At 39.9% G+C, this 12469-nt stretch overlaps 1 protein-coding gene across 1 annotated transcript in view; it reads right to left on the bottom strand.

Moving 5' to 3' along the window:
- The window catches only part of LOC125899214 (glycerol-3-phosphate dehydrogenase, mitochondrial-like), a 124384-nt gene extending 116996 nt beyond the window's left edge, over positions 1-7388 (bottom strand). Inside the window, exon 1 of the mRNA XM_049593317.1 lies at positions 7338-7388. The gene's annotated coding sequence lies outside the window, so the exon portion shown is untranslated. The remainder of the gene's footprint in view (positions 1-7337) is intronic.
- Between the last annotated feature and the right edge of the window lie 5081 nt (positions 7389-12469).

Below are 12469 nucleotides of genomic sequence, written 5' to 3'. Positions count from 1 at the left end.
TGTGCTGTTGGCTGCCAAGCAATTAAAAACATATTTTCTAAAAGCTCAAAGGCATAGTATCAAGGCAGAAGGTGAAGGTCTGGGATATAGTACATGGCAGTAGTAAGAGTCTTGTAAGCAGTGGAATTAAACTGTCATATTCATGTAATCAGCTCAGATTCAATATTTAGGTGAAAAGGCTTTTTTATTCTAGAAGAAAATACTGATGGATTGTTAATGTTATCTGCAAATTAAGACAGCAAAGTCATACATCACTTACAGTAAAATGCAGGTATGCTGTTATAATACGTTTTTTCTTCAAGGATAAAATCAGATTATTTTAATACAATACTAACATGCCCTTATGTATGTACAATGAAAGAGTAACTGATAACCATGCCTCTTGTTTACTGGATATAAATACAACCCTCTCTGGCATGACTGCAGTGTAAGAGATGGGGGTACCAAAATCCAAAGGCCTTTGGTGTTAAAATGTAATTTGAAGTTCAGCTGAAGTTGACATGAGAAATTAGCAGTCAGAATTGAATAAATCTAGTGGGTATCTTCCAAAATTACAGTCTTTTTGCTACTAAATTCCCTCTTTGTGTTTGTCCAGAGTGTTTACTTGCTGAAGTTGGGTGAATGGATAGTAATACAAAGAGGATATTTAAATGTAAAAATACTTAAACTTGGATAAAAAAAATCTGGCTGACTCTGAAGACAGCTGTAGCCTCATGTAAATTTTGCATCCTCATCTCTCCTTTAAGTATGACTAAAATGGAGTCATGCCAGACCTTTCAGTATAGTATGTGGTACGTGCATGTGGGTATCGTATCACGACTGACTTGAGAACATTTGAGGCTATCCTTATATCCTTAATCCTGTCCTTAATATGAGGAAAAAATATTGTTCTTATAATATCTTGCCAAAGGACTACATCTGAAAATTAACCAGCTGCCTAACACTGAAACATTTAAAAGAAATACTGATTAATGTGCAAAAATCTTTAAAAAAAAAAAAAGAGATGAATATTGATCTGCTGCGCAAGATTGCATGATGAAAGCTCTACAACCTCTACTACATGGACCATGTGTTGAGATTGTTAAAATACTGTTTTCAAGTTCAAGAAGGAAATTTCGATCTCAGTTTAATAGGTTTTTAAATATGATGTTTCTCTTTACAGATGTTACAGTGAAAGTTATTTTTGCCATTTGTGCTTAACCTTTAAAATCTTTTTTAACCAGTGTAGCATACATAGACTGATAAAAAGAAAGGACATGTCACACTTTAGCTTGTAGACTCCTGATGTGAAGGCTTGAGTTCGGCATTTAGCTCTCGCCAGTTTGGTTTTTGGAGCCAGAAGTGACCATATATGGGCAAGAGAGGCTGGTGCTGTAAGTAGTAAGGGAGTGGATCTGCCTGAAAAGCCAAGGACACTATGAATAGAGAGCCTCTCACTCAAAGCAGCCTGCCCTTATACGTAACTTTAAGCTTTAGTTGAAATCAGCTATAGAGACCAACACCATTTTTTGTACCAGGCTGTGACTGACTGGCTTCTGGAGCCAGCCTCAAGTGGTCATTCAAAGAACTGATCTTTTTGGCACTCTGTGCACAGCATTTCTCCATGGTGGTTTACCAAACCAAAAAATATTTCAACCCTATCACTAATTAAATCACTAATTTATAAAGTTAAAATTGTCTACATTAAAGTTAAGATAGATATTAACAGTTAAATACCTAAATACAATAGTAGTGTTTTCGCTGATATACAACTTTTTTTTTTTAGTGATTAAAAAAGGACTGCAGTGATATGCCAAGAAAACTGGATTGATCTATAACAATATTAGCCACCACATAAGAGATAACACCCTTAGCTAATCTGATACAGGATATGTCTTCGCAGTAAATGGGATTAGATAACTTACTTAATCCCAGAGGGGAACCTAATATGCTTTCCCATGCACAGAGACAAGTAACAACAGATACACAGATCAGACAGGTTACAGCGGACAACAAAAGAAAGACGCACAGTAACACATATTCCAAGAGGACACTGTTGTAGTTTAGGAGCAGGCAGAGACTGAATTAAGAAAAACAATGTATTTCATACAATCATAAGTGATGCACCTGAAAACTGGACCAATAAAACAGGCAAGAAATATGCAATGAAACCTTAAAAGAGAACAAATATGGTATTGTTTGACTGACCTTCAAACTTAAAAGGGGACTTCACCCATTTTCAAAATTCACACATTTTATTTCTATGGTCTAAGGCAGTCCAAAAATATTAGTAAAAATGAGCAAACCTCTCCCAGATCCAAAAGCTAGAGGGCTAAAACTCAACTTTGTGACGTTATATGATAAAAAGTCTGGAGACTTTAGATGACACTGAGAGGATCCAAGGTAATGTTCTGAGTATATGGGTACGTTACCTGCTTCAGAACTGAGAACACTACAATAGAATAAAGCTCATTTGTGTACAAAGGAAAGAAGAAAAATTATGTAGGTCCACAAAAACAGGCTCCCCTTCATTGTCCATGGAGCAGCTCCAGACTTCATTCTAGGGATGGGTACTGTTAAGATTTTATTGATACTACTACTCTTACCGATACTCGTTATTGATTTGGTAACTTATCGATACTCTTATTGGTTCTTTTTCATTTCTAAATATTTTTTTTAGAAAATATATTCATTAAAAGAGAATAAATTCAGAACAGGATTATTGAATATTTTAAATATAACTACATGTTGTTTCCAGAGTAGCAACAGTAATTTTTACAACAGCAACGTCACCATATAAATAATATTCCTGACATCACAATACTGGGTGAAGTTAAGTATTTATCAGTCACTGTAAGTCATTCCCCCTGTCCTCTGTCCTCTGTCCTCCTGTCCTCCTGTCCTCTGTCCTGCTCTCTCTCTGCTGATGTGATTCACTGTGTGCAGGTAAATTACTGCTAATCTCTCAAGACAGATTCTGCAATTTACACTGTAGAATCTGTCGGCAGCCCTGTGCGAAAGACGACTAGAGGGGCGGGGGGAGTTTGAACGATGCTGCTTTAGCCAATCACAATGGAGGGGGCATGGCCGAGACATGCAGGTGTCCTCAGGAAATGTGTACCTACAGAAACAGAAAGCTCCGCGTCCATAGCAACCGCTCCACTCAAAACGCCGTCTTGTCAACGTGATTTTTTTTTTTTTTCCAGCGGATGTCTGAGTTACAACATGATTTAGCTAACTGGAGTAGTTTCATGTAGTATCCGATAACGGGAGGCTTTTAACAGATGACGTCCTGATGTTAGCTAGCTCAATCATGTTGTAACTAAGATATCCGCTGAAAAAATATTTTATTCACGGACCGTTTATTGAGTTATTACCTTATTTTTATACAGTCTATGGTTATTACAGACACAGCTAACGGCTAACGTTAACAGGTTAGCCCAGCTAATCTACAATAACCATGTTAATAATTACAAAACATGCACACAGAAATAGTCATTGTGTTTATAGACTTAAAGGGGCAAAAAGCGTAATCGTTTCACCGCTAGGTTTGCTGTTGTCCACTGCCTGTAGACCAAAACAAAGTGTGTCATGAGCCACTCCTCCCTCTACCTCTGCTCTCCACCCCCCACCCCTCCCCACCCCCCACTCGCCTCGTCTAGCAGTTAGCGATGTCTTGGTCTCTGCTGTGTTTAGCTATTCCCCTGTCTACTTCAATGATGATGGTACCTGTAATAAATCTAATATATTTGCTGAGATGGAGGAGAGGCTCAGTGACTACAAGAGCTGGTAGAAGCGCTCCATAGCTGTTAAGTTACTCCACTAGCTGGTGGCAGCCAACTCGGCTAGAGCTAACACCGGGAGCTAACACTAACGTTCCTCCTCTTCTCTGTGAGTGAGAGTGATGTTTTAGCCTAGCGGGCAGCTGGCTCGCAGGCTGCTTCAGGTTAAAGTGGGAAGAAGCAGTGGGTTTATCAGGCAGCTGAGTGAAGCTGGGTGAAGTGGAGGCTGCAGAGGAAACACCGGGATGGGTTAATGTCCGGAGCTTGAGCAGCCCGCCAGACTGCCCGCCAGGCTCGCGGGCTGCCTGCTAGGCTAAAACATTGCTCTCAGTCATGGAGAAGAGTAGGAACATTAGCGTTAGCTCTCAGTGTTAGCACTAGCTGGGATCTGAGTCGGCTAGAGCCCGCCAGGCTGCCCGCCTGGCTCGCGGGCTACCTGCTAGGCTAAAACATCGCTCTCAGTCATGGAGAAGAGTAGGAACGTTAGCGTTAGCTCTCAGTGTTAGCACTAGCTGGGATCCGAGTCGGCTAGAGCCCGTCAGGCTGCCCGCCTGGCTCGCGGGCTACCTGCTAGGCTAAAACATCGCTCTCACTCACGGAGAAGAGAAGGAACGTTAGCCTTAGCTCCCGATGTTAGCACCAGCCGGGTCAGCTAGAGCCCGCCAGGCTGCCCGCCTGGCTCGCTCTCACTCATGGAGAAGAGGAGGAACATTAGCATTAGTTCCCGGTGTTAGCACTAGCTGAGTCGGCTGCCACTGGCTACTGGAGTAACTTACAGCTATGGAGCGCTTCTATCAGCTCTTCTAGTCACTGAGCCTCGCCTCCATATCAGCAAATATATTACAAAAATGTAGCCTCGCGGGGAGGCTAACTGAAAATGTTAGCTGGGCTGCCGGGCTAACTAACTCACTTAACACAACCATAACGCCTGACCCATTGCTGGGACCAAGCCGCTAATAACTCAAGCTCCAGACATTAACCCATCCTGGTGTTTCCTCCGCAGCCTCCACTTCACTCAGCTTCACTCAGCTGCCCGATAAACCCGCTAATCCTTCCCACATTAACCTGAATAAACCAGGGCTCGGTGCTCTGGTTGGATCCAAACAGAGAGCCGGGGCTAGTTGGGAAGCTAGCGGAGGCTAACCAGCTGTGCTTCCCTGTGGTCATGCTGCGGCTAACGCCTCGCCAGCCACTCCCAGCCAGCTCCGGATTGTTATTGAAGTTAAAGTGGGAGAGGCAGCGGATCTGTGGGGCAGCTGAGTGAAGTGGAGCCTGAGGAGGAAGCACCGGTTAGCCCCGGTTTCGTTCCGCTCTCTGCCATTTTTCACATGAATTCACATGAACGTACATGAACGCACAGCCGGTCCGGCTTGTAAACAAGGGTCTGGAGATCAACACAGAGAGAGGTTGTGTGAGGTCATGCTATACTCCAGATGAAATTACACCTCTAGTTCAGAGCATTTTGAAATATCGCTGTCTTGTGAACATGTGTATTAATCAAGGATTGGCTTTTTACTTGCTAAAGTTTAATTGTAATTGCACTTAGGGTTACGAGCATAGTTGCCGTCAACTCAAGTAATTTTTGAGTTATCTTCACTATGTTTGCACTGCGGTGTCTACTATTCATTGACTTCACTCCATGCCATGTGGGTGTGGTGTCTGAGACTTACTTCTCTGGTTTCTGGCTTTAAGAGAGAGTAACTCCTCACCACAAATATTGATTAAACTTTCCTGGACAATGGAAACAACATATTGGACTTCTTAATTTGGTCCCCTTTAAGTAGGCTATAGGTTGAACTTTCCACCTGGTTCCTTCTTCCAAAACCTTTTCCAATAAATCAGGAGTTAAATCAATTGTAGAACCAGTCTTACATTAGACCATTGTTTCCCAACTGGTCCAGCTACTGGGTCAAGATTTCTCCCTAATCATTAGTTCAAGGTCCACACAGTTTAATACATTGCAATGTCATCAAGCTAGCTTGCTGTCTCTGTTAAAGCTATAGTTGGTAATCCTGTTCAGAAACACTTCTTGTTATACTGGGTGAAATGGAAATGGCAGCTGCAGGCCTGTAAAAACTCTGACCAATCCCTGCCATTCAGTGCGAATGGAAAGAACCAAACAGATGCCTTCATGTCCGAGCCCCAATTATTTGTTTGCTTCGGGGGGATTTGTTATTTCACTCAGCTCTCCTCTGCCCTCCTGACTCCTACTGCAGGATGCGCATTCAAGTTTGTGGAGCCGTGGCTTTGGACGGAGCACTGACGGGAGGGGGAGGAGGGGGTGGAGCTTAGAGGAGGTGCCACTTTCAAATCTTGCTAGCTCTTCAACATTACCAACTATAGCTTTGAGTAGTTGTCTGTTAGTCACTCACTCTGGAAACGGCACTTCAAAATAAAACACGTTTGCAAGTCACTTGTGGTCCATTCAGAATGGACCCAAGACCCACTTTTGGACTGCGACCCACCAGTTGGGGACCTCTGCATTAGATGTTAATACTGTCAGTTACTGTATTAGTGCTAATGATAGGTCACCCTAAACACACACCTGTATAAAACATGGCACATGGCTATAAAACTCTTACAGAAAACATTTCAGGGCTTCTTACTAAACTCAAAGGACTTAAGTTGCCTGAGGAAAACTGTCACACAAGATTAATATTTGCAAAAAACAGTCAAGGTTTCCACACCTTCTTAAGCAAGGATTTTACAGGGCCACTTCCCTTAAATTCAAGCACCCAGCACAGCATAGTTTAAGACACAGATCAAGGATAATTACTGTTACACTGAGAGTCTTTGTAATGAGAGCTAGCAGGCTTTATAGACGCTCACAAATTACAGTTAAATGAAGATGAGAGAGAGGCTTGAATCTGTGAACATTTCTCAACTGTGCTCTGTTACAGTGATGGTGTCAGTTAAACAGAGCCAGAGAATTTCTATTATTATAAGTGCAAATGCAAGCACTTTCATCAACCACTATCTATTTCTTTCCTCTTCTTTTTTATTCAAGTTTTTATTGTTTTTGAGTGCCTGGCAAATGGCATACATATATTATTTTCTGGGCATACATGAATACAAGGCACACATTTTTATAATATGGAGGTGAACTCCAGCACATTAAAAATATTAATATCATATATTATTATTATTATTATTATTAATAATAATAATAATAATAATTATAATTATAACAACAACAAATAAGTCTGGAAGAGAAGAGAAGGAAACATACTAACAAACAATGACATGACATTCATATGTCCTCATGCATCACTTTGCAGGGTTACATGGTCACAAAACAAGTCCATAACCAGCCAATGTCTATTTCTTACTATTTTTGAAAACTTTTAACTATTTTCACATCAGATAATAGTAACGTCACACAAGTTTATTTTGGTTAACGTCACCTTCTATGGTAACAATAACAGTTACGTCAGTTTTAGCGTAACTAATTAAGCTAACATAAGAGCGCACATTTAAGCTAACTAACTTACCTGATTAACGTTTGTGCCTCAGTCACAGAGTCAAACACGAGTTCCTAACTACTAAAAGCAAAGCAGGTTATTTAAAAACACTTACTGCTGTTTTTAACATCTCCATTTTCTTCAAGGACTCGTCTGTCAGGGTGTTATCCAGGTGAGTAAAAAAATTGCGTGTCCACGTCCTGCCATTCTCATATTATAACCGGAAGTGAAGCGGAACCTCGATATTCTTGTAAGGTGCGTTAACAAAACTTAAACTTCATTATCTGGTCACTTTACATGTAACAAACAAAATTTACACAATTTACAAAATCATCCCCTGCTTAAAAGTGTTTTTGTTTTTTGTTTTTTTAATTTATTGAAGTCTCTTCAACATGTGAATGACAAGAAAAGTATAGCCTATCGGCCATACATCATTAAATCCTGCTATTTGGTCATTTGTCTGCTGCTTTATTTTAAATGCTGTCTCTTTGTTTTTGTTCTTTTTTATTGTTCAATTTTAGTTTTTTACTTGTATTTTTGACAATTTCTGCTCTCTGTGGTTTTTGTCTTTGTATTATTTACCCTGTTCAATAAAGTTGAATTTAAATAAAAAAAGTCACCTCGTGTGAGGGAAAGTAATGGGAGTGTCTCTCTCTTTCTTTGCTTTATGAAACATGTTGACATTTGTTGTGTACTACTAAACTATACCGTGACTATTTTTATACTATGTTATGCATACTGTACAGAATTAATATGTACAGCACTGGTCTGACTTTGGGACACACTGAATGTACAACTAATCTTAAATGTGCTGACCACTGATAGTTTATTTGTATGTTTCAGATGTAAGAGACACAAACTGTTGTGCAATTTTCTAGGTTAATTCCATCATAATCTCCAAATGTCCATCAGATGAATGATTACTGTGCTGCTTTAATGTTTAAATTACATAATACTTACAGTTCCAGAGGGTTTGACAGCAGATCAGTGAAAATAAGAGACTGTTCTTTACTTATCAGAGGAAGGGGTGGCTGGGATGTGATCATTATTATTATTAGTAGTAGTATTTTTACCTTGAGCCTCCCTGAGTGACTTGGGAAAATGCATGACCCTTCCTCCACCTTGAATTAGTTGTTAGAATTGTAAATGAGATGTAGAATAAAGTGACTTGATTTCAATTTTAAGCTCAGGTGTGGTTATGTTATTTTCAGTGTCCATCCCACATTGTGTTCAAGGACTGACAGAAATTTGAAAATCCAATGATAATTTCTGTTTTTATAGTTTCTCTCTATGGTAAATGATGTAGTTTTGGTGATTTTTAAAGAAAATGTGTTTGGAAGGCATGTTTTCTTTCAAAATTGGCTGTAAAATAAACACAAAATATAGCCCCTCTCTTTAGCCACATTAAATACATCAAAAACCCTCCCCAGTGCTTAAAAACATGGTATGCCCCCTCTCCCCCTCAATAATAATGAACTGTTCCTACGTGAACATAAAAATACAATCATTGGCATATAATATTGGCAAAAGAAAAATGTACAGGATATATATCAATGTGTATCAATATGTATCAATAATGTACTGTAAATATTCAGAATAATAAACAGAGGCTGTGGCCATTTCTATATACACATTGTAAACATATATCACATCCACAGAAAACAATTTTAAAACTGTATATGTCATCAGAATTCTTCAAAATACAGTGTATCAGACCCCATTTCAGCACCAGGCACTGTCCATGTTATGATCTTATACTTTTTATTTACTTTTTATTTATTCATTTATTTTCTCCATCATTTTGGTTTGCTTGTGTGTCTGCTTTGCTCTGCCTCAGCCGTTTCATACCTTTGCAGTGTCTGAAATGTTGCATTTGGAGTTTAATTCTATTTTCAGAGCCCTTCAGTCGCTGTTACTCTACGCACAGAGTTTATACAATAAAATGCTGACAGGCTTGTCCTCGCTTACACAATGTCACTATTTACGTGATTCAGTTTTGGCCTTCAAAGCAGCAGGAGAGTCATACAACTGTCTCAATCACTGACACGTCAGCTGAAATTTCTTCAACTGCCTTCACATCAACTGACCCCTTATGTACTTTCACAGTTGTTGTTGTTGTTGTTGTTGTTATTGGTGGTTTTAGCTATTTGGCAACCTTCCAGTGTGCAATACAGAAAGAGTGGATGTAGCTTTAAAGTAATTATTACCATAGCTTTATGGGAAATTCAGACCTGCATGGTAAACCTATTTTCAGTGCAACATTTGTCATTTGCTCTTATGATGTTGTGAGAAAAAAGCAACAGTGTGACCAACTACATCAGTCAACATACGTTCTGCCATATTCTACATACATAAGGTATACCAATACAAATTTCAGCCCATTGGTGGTGCTACATGAAAGGCCAAGCTGTCGCCTAGATTAAAAGTATTCATCCTCACAGAGCATATTTATGATTTTGAAAATATCACTGCAATAAATTCTTTATGGAAACAGTGGTATTTTTGACACTGCTTGTGTGAGGTCATCATAAGATTTAGGATTCATTCTACAATACAAGAACTGTAATTATCTTCATATCAATTTTACAGAATCATGTGTTTACTTTTCATATTATCTTATGAAGAACCACTGAGGTAGAAAAACAGGAATGGTGACCACTTGGTGGCACTAGAAGCAAAGTCAAGGTTTTGAAATACTATGGAGCAGGTTTGCATGATACAATCCCCCAAAGCCTCACCACTAGCATCTCACTTGTACACTAAATTAATTTGTCATGTTATAGTGCTGAGACATAGCCAAATGGTAAGTCTCCTTTGCTCCCCACTGGCTGCGGTCTGCCAGAACTTTCCTTGCCTCTGTCTCTCTTACAGTAATTGCTAGGCTCAATTTAACCTTACAAAAAGAACACAGTTACATAAATACTAAAGGAAGAATACGATTGGTTGCACACTGAGTCCCATGGTAACACATTTTCTGTGGTGCCAAAACCATCTGGTGAAGGTATTGTATCTGACACGACAGTCAGGGTGTTGCTACAGCAGGGCAGAGGGAGAGAGAGAAGTGAACAAAGGGACAGATAACACATACAATATGGACCTTTTCCCCAGACAAGGACAGGAGCCTGGTGAACAAATGAGCTGGAGCTGTGAACACAGGAAACATTAGTCAAAGTTTGTCCTGTCGGAAGCATTTTATTGGTAGTGAAAACAGCCATCTAATGTGCTGATAACATTTGAACTGAGTGGAGGATGACGCCTGAGATGGTGATTATCAAGTACTACCTACTGAGTTATAAAAAATGATAACACTTTAACAGGTTGATGTGTGAGGTGTTAGGCCTCTTTAGTGTGTTGTCAGGGTAACACTTCTTTAAAATTTAACCAGGTAATGACGAAGCTGCTACAAACTTGCAAAGCCTGTCTCTTTACTCTATGTTTAAAGGCATAGTTTGGAATTTCTGGGAGTGGGGTTGTATGAGGTTCCTATCCATAGTCAGTGTATTACATACAGTAGATGACGGTCAGCACGCCCCCAGTTTGGAGAGGCAGGCAGGAGTACCACCATGTAAGAAGAAGATTTAATAAGATACGCTTTATTAACTCTGTTTTCACCAAGCCCGAAATACACATGCATGTGCCAACAGGACCTATACATGCATTTGAGAGAGATGTCAGAGTGAGGGAGCTGCCCATGGACAGGTGCCATGAACAGTTGGGGGTTCGGTGCTTTGCTCAAGGGCAATTGGCACCTCTCCAGCTACCAGTCCGCACCCCATACTTCGTCTGTACAGTGATTTGAACCAGTGACCGTCCAGTTCCCAATCAAAGTCCCTGTTGACTGAGCTACTGCCACCTCACAGAAGCTAAGCAATGCATTGGAGCTACTGGTCTACCACTGCTTCAGTCAGTTAGTTGTTTATGTTATTGTTTAACTTGGGTGAATCATACTAACCGCTTAAAACAACAAGGTTGCACAATAACACAATAAACTAACTGATTGAGATAGCTGTAGACCAGCAGCTCCTGTGTTCAGTGATGTTAAATCACAGTTTTTTTCAATGGAGTCTTGTTTTCAACTAAGTGATGTAAAGGCTTCAGTTCCTCATTGGAAATAGTGGAAATTGAAAATTAAGTGGGACATGTTTTAGGTGTTTAAAATATGTTTTGGTGCTGATTGCTTAGCTTTATTGTCAGATTCCTGCCTGCTTCTCCAAACTGGGGGCATGCCAACTTACATCTACTGTTGGTAATACACTGACTATGGTAGTTCATACAACCTCACTTCAAAAGATCCAAACTATCCCTTTAAGTATAGTATCCTCTTTTGAAAGCCACAGCTCAAAATTTATGACTTGAGGCTAAAGTTAAGGAAAATGTAAAGTGTATGTAAAGTAAAAAAAAAAAAAAAAAGTTCTGTATGTTTCTATACAGAGAACCTTGCAATTTTTATGTGGACAGGGGAAGTGCTATCAGTCATACTTATACCTGTCTGGATTGATGAAAGGCAAATAACGAATGGTGACACATGATGTGAAGCTTAACGCAGACTGCATCCACCCAACTACACGAGCCTGCTTCCTCTTCAACATGAAAGTGGCTGGGGAGAGTGAGATTTGAGAAGAGACTCTGGAGGACTGCAGGGGACATCAGGCTGAGGTCACCAGCTGGGCATCTCCAACTGAAGTGGTAATTCAGCAGAGAGCAGGTAGACACCACCTGCTTACTTTCAGCCATAGAGTGCACCGCTTTGAAGGCTTTTCTTGATAGAGAGAGACAACCTATGATGGAGTGAAGCTGTCAGTTATGTTTCTTTCATTAAGAAGAAACTGAAAAGAATAACCCTTCAATGCAGTGTTTAGTCTGAACCGTGCAAATATGGTGACAATTCTGCTTTTGTGCATTAGATGGCACTATTGTCCTGATAATATGGTGGTTAGCCTGCAATCAAATCAGAATATCCTTAAGTCAGCATTACTGAGGCAAGCACTCAGCATATCTGTTATCAACAAGTTAAAGATGGCTGCTATTTTTAGCTGAAACACGTTGCATGATTTGTATTGTGGTATAATGTAGTTATGGGTTTGGTGTAATGGATGATCATATAATGACTCGACTGCAGAGCAAGAGAGAAATGTTGTCAACTCCAGGAAGAACCATTGAACACAACTGGTTCGTAACATGGTTGTCACAGATTGTTGCAGAAAATTATCAAATGGTAATTACAGTAATTAAAACAATAAAACCTCC

This window comes from Epinephelus fuscoguttatus, linkage group LG13, assembly GCF_011397635.1.
Source record: "Epinephelus fuscoguttatus linkage group LG13, E.fuscoguttatus.final_Chr_v1".
Lineage (NCBI taxonomy): Eukaryota > Metazoa > Chordata > Actinopteri > Perciformes > Serranidae > Epinephelus > Epinephelus fuscoguttatus.
The sequence above is the reverse complement of the archived record's forward strand: the minus strand, read 5'-3'. Positions and strand labels throughout refer to the sequence as shown.